Raw genomic sequence first — 9268 nt, 5'->3', positions numbered from 1 at the left:
AGGGAAGCAAAATGTGGTGGCAGATGCACTCTCAAGAAAGGATGAGGATGTGGAAGCATTGTTGTGTGCCATTTCTATTATCCAACCAGATTGGATAAACGAAGCAAGGGAGGAATGGAAGAATGACGAAGAAGTGTGGGCACTTATTCGAAAGCTACAACAAGATTCCAGTACTTCTGATACATTTAGCTGGCAAAATGATTCGTTATGGTACAAAGATCGCTTATACCTCTGTAAGAATTCCCAGCTAAAACAAAAGATTCTTATGGAATTGCACACTTCTCCCTTAGGAGGGCACTCAGGATTTTTAAAAACTTACCACAGGGTTAAGAAGGAATTTTTTTGGGATGGCCTTAAATCAGATATTCAAAAGTTTGTGGCGGAATGTTTGGTTTGCCAACAAAATAAAGTTGAAACAATTAAGACACCGGGTCTATTACAACCTTTATCCATTCCAAGCCAACGTTGGGAGGAGGTTTCAATGGATTTTATCACAGGTTTACCCAAGTCTGAGGGAAAGAGTGTCATCATGGTGGTAGTTGACAGACTTACCAAGTATGCACACTTTTGTGCATTATCACATCCATTTAAAGCCAGTACAGTTTCTACTGCATTTATGGAAACAGTTCAAAAGCTACATGGAAACCCAAAGATTATTGTAAGTGACAGAGATCCCATTTTCACTGGAAATTTTTGGACAGAATTATTTTCTTGTCTTGGTACTCAGTTAGCTCATAGCTCATCTTATCATCCTCAATCTGATGGGCAAACTGAGATAGTAAACAAATGTTTGGAAGGATATCTTCGTTGCTTTGTATCTGATAAACAGACACAATGGGTCAAATGGTTGCCTCTGGCTGAATGGTGGTATAACACTTCCTTCCATACAGCAACAAAAATGACCCCATTTATGGCACTTTATGGGTATCAACCACCATCCATCACATCATATTTAAGAGAAAATTCTAAGGTTCAGGCAGTGGAACATCACATCGAACATCAACAACAAGTCCTCCAACTCTTAAAGGATAACCTCGTGTTGGCACAAAATAGAATGAAACAACAGGCAGATCAACATCGCAGTGAAAGAAGTTTTGATGTAGGTGATTGGGTATTCCTACGGCTACAACCATATAAGCAAATGTCCCTAAAGCAAGCTAAGAAGGATAATAAATTATCACCAAAGTATTATGGTCCGTACAAGGTGTTGCAAAAGATTGGTACTATGGCATACAAATTGGAGCTTCCTGCAGCTTCTCGATTGCACCCAGTTTTCCATGTTTCATGTTTAAAGAAGGTTATAGGCGACAAGCTCCCAGTTCAAACAATATTGCCAGAACTTGACGAGGAAGGAAAAATTATATTGGAACCGGAAGCAGTCACAGAAACAAGAACTCGACAGCTACGAAATCGATCAATTTCAGAGTATCTTATCAAGTGGAAGAACTTATCCGCTGAAGATTCCACATGGGAGGATGAGAATTTTATGCAGAAGTATCCAGAACTACTCAAGCGTTGAGGACAACACTTTTTTGAAGGAGAGGGGCATGTTGGGTTCCTATAATACTAGTGATTACCCCATTACTATTGTAGTTATACCCCTTATTTATATTGTTGTGCCCCTATTACCCCCATATTGTTATTTCTGTGCCCCATAGAATCCCTCTATTGTTATTTTTGTGGCTTTATATTATTATTGTTAGGTCGGCTGGATTATATTGTGACTCCTTAGACTCCTATATATAGAAAGGAGGTTTTGTCATTTGTATCATCCAAGAATTGTTCATTTATGTAATGTAAAGGAGGTTGCCCCCTCGAAGAGGCTGAATTCTAAGGCGTTGATCTTTCTTTTCTATCTTTTCTTGAGCTGGTTTCATAACAGAATGTTGAAAGGTTTTGGATCCGAGTGAGGTGGTCTGAGGAAAACCCCACAAGTTAGGGGCGGAGATGGTTTTCTTTGTGAATCCCTTGATAGGTGTGTTGGAATTATGGCTAATTTGTTTTCCTTGGTGGAAACCAACTTGTCAAATATGTCCTTGATGTCATCTTGGTTATAATATGATTACTGTAGAATTGTTACAGATAACATGGCTGACGATACATATGTTACAGAGTATATGAAAGAGAATCAGAAGTTTAGTTACATAATGCATGGAAATTGTGAAGTTTTCAAAGTATACATGACCCCTCTGAAGAATAGTTGCATACATATGCAAGTCATGTGAACAAAATTCACATACATAATTTGAACAATGGAAAATTGGATACCAAGGGCCATTACTATGGTAGTTACCCATAGTATTGTGAGGACAACATCTATTTGATCCTGTTAAGTGAATACCATCAACATTACCAAAGGATTTTCCTATGGTATTGGCAAAGGAAAAAGCGATATAAGGAGATGAGGTCAAGTAGTTAAGTGTGCATTTGATGGATTATTCATGTGTGATCTAACTTGTAATAGGTTTTCACCAAGGAGTAAGGAGAAGGCTCATATATGAAAGATCTAAAATAGATATACTTGCTTGATTTTTTTTATGTTTGAATAACTAACAATTCAAGATATGTGGATATGGTGATGTTGTGATCTGAATTTGTTTAGGAGATATGTATTTTTGGTAGTGAAGTATGTGGAATGTGTGTTGGGTTTAAAGAGAAGGTTTGATTCAATGATTTAGGATATGTACGCAGGTTTAATTCTCGATAGTCACATGCATATGTGCATGTTTTTCATATTAGTCACGTATATATTCTGAGATATATTTTTCAGTACATTAAAATTTGTACGTGAGTGTTATATTGGTAAGCGCATACATACGTGCATATGTTTTATGGAAATTGCGTATATATAGTAGGGTTTGAAAATGTTGCTTGGTGATGATATTTGATGATGTCTATTCTATTTGTTGTTTTATGAAAATGATCTCTTGATTAGGATGGTATGTGTCTAGCAGTGTAGATTGGATTGATTTGGTTGTGGCTTGTTATATCAATATGTGATGATGTTTCACTATGATTTGGTATTCAATGCATTAGTTTTGGTATATTCTTTGATTGTATGTTGCAATGATTCAGAATTTGTACTTAGTGATTCAATTGGTTTGTATTCAGTATTCAATGATTTGATATTTGTACATAGGTATTATGCACAAGAACTGCATATATATGTGGGTATGCTTCAGAACAATCACATATGTATAGGTGGATCTAATATGAAATATTATGAAATGTGCTCTGTGGAGTACCAAGGAAGGTATGTTTCGATGGTCATTTTGGTATCTTTTCATCAGAACTCAAAAGCTTTTTGCATGAGAAATCTAGATAATGATAAGAATTTATAACGAAACACGAGAGATTAATGAAAAGCACTGATAGTCCTCATTTCTATGTGCAGGAGGGAGGAAATATGGGAGGTGGCCATTCCAAAAGTAAAGACAAGGATGAGCTAAATACTGTCCCTTTGACGGAATACCGGAAACGAACCAGATCACAACGAATCAACCCAAGAAAGGACGCGGAGATACCAGCATGAAACAGAAAAGGGAAGAAGTAACGCAGTATTAATGATTCTGCGAATCCCTCAGGATCTGAGATCCTAAGGGATCGCTATTTTGCCTATTTTCTTTACCTAGATATCTCCGCCATCTTCCCTATAAAAGGGGTAGCACTGTTGGCTTCAGGAGAGGATCTTTTGGGGGAGTGTAATTTATTTTAAGGAAGATCAGGACTATGATCTTTATGTTCGGTTGAAGACTTGAGTTCCTTTAATTTTATTGCATGCTTTAATACAGACTTGTTCACTCTTTTATCTTTGAGCCTGGATCTATCTTAAGCGGTGTACCCCTAGAGGCTAAGGGCCCGGCCCTGGAGGACACTTGCTCTTGTATTATTACGCGTGATTTCCGTGTGGTTTGTTCATAGACGTACTCTGGTAATCTGCTGTGTTTTGAGAATATTCTATTACCTGCTTTGTTGTGATTAAGTCATTTCGTGTTCTTGAACTTCATATCGATGCTATGTTATTTTACCAATTCTTTAAGCGTTGATTAATCCCTACAGGACACTGTTACTTTATTACAGAATTCTTCACGATTGTGTTTTTCATTATAACAAGTCATCTGGAAAGATCTGTTTTACATGGGTATCGAATGTGACTATTCTTTATTATGAGACACAGTCGTATGTGTTTTAACAAAAGCAGATTAAATATGGTGTGTTTCTAAGGTTCTATAGTATTGTTCCATCATATAAGATTGAGGGATTGGTGTTTTGATTGGCATGGTTAAATAGAGTTGCAGCTTAAAGAACTCAGTTATTACTTATTTCGATTATTGTTCTTGAACTGTTGTTCCATTTATTTGTTGTTCCATTTCCAGATTGCTAATTTGTTGTTTCTTGAGGACGGACTTAGGCTGTAGAGGACCCCAGCATCTGCTACTTGGTCCCCAGACCTCTGATCTGCTCCCGTCAGCTATGAAAGGGATGTGTTATTGCTACCAAGCCCTTGGCTGATGTGCTGTTCCATTTCATTATCACTTCTTTTATCTGTTGTTTCATTTCTAATCATTAAGAACGATCCTAGGCTGTAGCGAGCCCAACATCTGCTATTTGGCTCCCAGACCTCTGATCTATTCTCATCAGTTATGAAAAGGATGGGTTATTGCTACCGAACCTTTGGCTGATGCAATACTTGGTGTGATTTAGTCCTTTGAAGTAGTTAAGTTGTAGACTTGCATTAGTTTACTTTCGTAGTTGTAAATAGTTGTACTACAAGCATTACTCTGGAAAATGCTAGCCTCAGACTGAGACACCCTTTGAAATAACCAGACGATCCCGGATTGACATATTAATGTGAGGTAACTAGAGGTGAAAGAGACCCTTTTTATAGCTCTACATTTTGGCGCCGTTGCTGGGGAAGGAGTGTAGCTATTTTTATTTTTCAGAGTAGTGTACGAACCTGCTAGGGAAGAATTGGGTTTTGAAAACGGAAGGTAAGAACCTACGTATGGAGCATGTAAAAGCCCTGCTCCTTTGCCCGCTTTCCTGCAGATTTTCTGTTATCTGCTTAAAATTTAGTAGTTAAATTGAGTGCATGACTAAGTAGAAAAAGCTAGAGAAAATCCCAAACCGTTAACAAAACCAGAAAAAGCTAAGGGACCGGTGACCTTTGGTTGATCGACATACATAGACGAAATCTATAAGAAAGCCGAATCTCAGCCTTCAGTAGGACCCAGGAAAGTTACTTCCAAACAACCTACTAGTTCCCTTCAGGCCTCAGGCTCACCATCTAAAGCCTTTGCTGAGGTGCATAGTCAGACTGACGAACATGACTTTCAGGAAATTGAAAATTATATTCCAAAACGACTGCAGGAAGGGAATCTAAGCAATCTTTGTGAAGGAGAAGGAGAAACAGGGGAAATTGGGGAGCCAAGATCTCCTCCTAGGATAATTCAGCCATTAAATAGCCCAGACAAGGGAGCGCGGTAAAAATTATTATTGAAGACACCCTATTTCCTCAGACAAAAATTCCAGATAGAGGAAGTGCTATTAAAACTGTTCCTGTTGAAAATATTCCTCCTCAACCTAGGAATACCCTCTTAGATCTTCCGGAAGGTTATTGGCATATATTTGACCCAATGGCTCAAAATCCGCCAAACACCCAAACCTCTACATTACAATACCCCATAGTGGATTCCGCAGCAAATGCTCCTATGAAAGCAATCCCCCTTCAACACATTCCTACATTTCACGGACTTACATCAGAGGACCCCGATGCATTCTTATTTGAATTTGATGTGCTATGCAGGGGATATGATTACACCACTGACCCCCAGAAATTAAAATTGTTCCCCTCCACTTTGAAAGGGGTAGCTTTAAGATGGTTTATGGGTTTAGGTGGTGGAGTTATAAATAACTGGGAACAAATGAAAGAATCTTTCCTAAAGAAATATCAAGATTACTGTAGGTCTAGAGAACTGAAAGATGAAATATTTCAGATGATAGCTAGACCAAATGAAACATTAGAAGAATACGTGGAACGTTTCCAGTATAATCTGCAAAGATCCCCTTATGCATCATTGCCCTTGCCTGATAACGTGTTGAAAACAGCATTAATAAGGGGCGTGAAAGAACAATGGATTGAAACATTAAACATTATGGGGAAAAGGGATATATATCAAGAAAGTTTCGCTGACATAATTGATTTATGTATCAGGAGTTCAAGAGGCAGTACATGAATCAAACCAGCAGAACATGATCGATTTGCACGGGAAAATAAAATTTCATCAAAAGGAGTAACACGTGTGGAAATTGGGAATTTACTTGAAAATTTTAAAACTGATATACTAGGAACACTGACTACACAATTGGACGTTTTGCAGGCTAAGCAGAAACAAATGGAGGCAGAACAGAATTTAGCAATTTTCTGCCCCAGATGCAGGAAGAAGCATAGCCATAAGGAATGCCCACTAGATACAGTTCAGACATGCGCCATTTGCACAAGGGATCACTCTACAGAAAATTGTCCCTCATTACCTGGACTGAAAGCGGTATATAAGGAAGCGGAAGAAGAACCAGAAGCAGTGTATCTACTTAACCAGCGTCGTCAGTGGTAGCCGCGACAAACTGGTACGTTTTCAGACCCAACTTCTTCTTTTCAGTATCCGCAATACAATACTCAACAGTATATTACATGGCAAGGTCAGTTTCAACCCCCATTTCCAAATTGGTCATCACAGTCATACCTTTCTCCAAACCCGTGGCTAAATCAGACAAGCCAATCTGGCTGGTCGAATCCTCCTTATCCCCCACCATACTGGCAAAACAACCCTTATCCACTGCAATGGACTCCCCCCACTTCACAAAGTTCAAGCTGGCAAAATAACTGGCAGAGACCAACACAGCAGCTAGTAGGAAACATTCCTTTCCCTCAACCTACACTACCAGCTTTACAGCAAAACCCCAATCTAATCTCAGACCCCAACTCCCAGCCCAGCCCAATCCCAATCCAAATAACAGACCGGTCCAAGCACTCCAAATTTTAGAAACACCAGAAGAAGGACCTGATCTGAGGGAGTGCAATGATCTGCAGTTAAGATCTGGGCGTATCATTCAAACAAAGGGAAACAAAACAATTCAGATTGAAGATCAGTTACCTAGAGAATAGTTGTCACAAGAAGAGGATGAAAACAGGCAACAAACTTAGAATCAAGCAACTACATCCTCTCCCCCGTTCCCAGAACGTTTAGTCATACCTCGACCTATACAGCAACCTAATTTTGACATTCTCAGAGAATTACAAAATTTGTACATAAAAATCTTGTTCCTTCGGGCCATTCAGGACATCCCAATATACGCTAAAACTATTAAGGAACTGTGCGTAAAAAGACCAAGAAGGAATGTAATAGATAATCCAAGAGTTCAAGTAGTCGGCACTTTATCTGACCTATTATCAGGAAAGGAAACACCTATTAAGTATGAAGACCCAGGAAACCCAATAGTAACTGTTCAAATTTATGGCCAAACCTTAACCAATGCCTTAGTTGATCTTGGAGCTGCAATCAATATATTGACCACCTCCACTTGCCAAAAGTTAGGAATTACATCGGCAGAACCTACTTCAACTTTGCTGGAATTGGCTGATCGATCTGTGGTCAGGCCAGAAGGCATATTGCATGATGTTATGGTCTCAGTTGATTCCTGGGAATACCCAACTGATTTTCTGATAATAAATCCTAAAACCTGACTAGATGGACATCCATTGATCTTACGAAGGCCTTGGCTCGCTACCGTTGATGCCTACATCGGCTGTTGACAAGGAAACATGATCATAACTAAGGGGGCAGATATTAAGAACTTAGTACTATATCCCCCAGCGCAGCCAAGCATCACAATAGTCAAAACTAATAGGCACCCTGTATCATATCTTACTGAAAACATTAGATCTCCATTAACTATACAAGAAGCGCTAGAATTCAAAAATCAAACAGAAGATGATGCCATCAGTAATTTTATTAGTCAAACTAAACTCACATCTCGTACCCAGTGTCATATGATAAAAGCAGCATTTGATAACGAAGTAGAGGAGGAACCTCTGAAAGATGTGCATGACCATACAATCCCCGTCACGTCAGTTGCACATAGTAAAATAGTGGAAATCGAACCTGGGAAGACCTTAAACATTAACGCCAACCTTACACCGGAACAAGAAACAAAACTCATCCATGTTTTAACAAAATATAAAAATGCATTTGCATGGGATTACCCCGATATGAAAGGAATTGATCCTCAATTGTGTACACACCACATCTACATAGAGAATGATGCAAAACCTGTTAGAAAACCTCAGAGAAGATTAAATCCTCATCTAAAAGAAGTAGTAAAAGCTGAGCTCCAAAAACTTTTAGATGTTAACTTTATCTACCCTATCTCTGATAGTAAGTGGGTCTCCCCGCTTGTGGTGGTACCGAAAAAGAATGGGAAGTGGAGAATCTGCGTGGACTATAGAGAACTAAATAAGGCAATGCAGAAAGATCACTTTCCTCTCCCATTCATCGATCAAGTGTTGGACACTTTGGCAGGCAAGAAATTCTTTTCTTTTCTTGATGGCTTCTGTGGGTATAACCAAATACAGATTGCCCCTGAAGATCAGGATAAAACTACTTTTACTTGTCCTTGGGGAACATTTGCCTACCGAGTTTTACCTTTTGGTTTATGTAATGCCCCTGCCACATTCCAAAGGGTTATTCTTAGCATATTTGCAGATCTAATAAATGAAGGATTGGAAGTATATATGGATGATTTCACTCCATACGGAGAAGAGTTTGATCCAGCATTGGAAACACTAGAAAAAGTCCTACAACGCTGTATAGCTACCAGGCTTTGTATAAGCCATGAAAAGTGCTACATGATGATGACAGAAGGACTTATTCTAGGGCACTATATTTCAGCAGCCGGCATACAGGTAGACCCAGCCAAAATCCAAATACTTTTGCTTATTCCTACTCCTACTACTCAAACAGAGGTACGTAGCTTTCTTGGATTCTCTGGTTATTCTAGAAGATTTATAGAACATTATTCACGTATTGCTGCACCATTGTATGCACTAACTGGTAATATTGATTTCCTTTGGACAGAGAAATGTGAACGTGCTTTCAATGACCTGAAAAAGCTTCTATCTACAGCCCCAGTCCTTCGCGGACCAAACTGGGATTTTCCATTTCAGATATCATTCGATGCCTCAGATACAGCCATTGGAGCGGTCCTTGGT

This window comes from Pinus tabuliformis, chromosome 5_2 (genome assembly GCF_031772625.1).
Source record: "Pinus tabuliformis cultivar Carrire ecotype Pingquan chromosome 5_2, CPIR1, whole genome shotgun sequence".
NCBI classification, from domain to species: Eukaryota; Viridiplantae; Streptophyta; class Pinopsida; order Pinales; family Pinaceae; genus Pinus; species Pinus tabuliformis.
Note: the sequence above shows the minus strand (reverse complement) of the source record.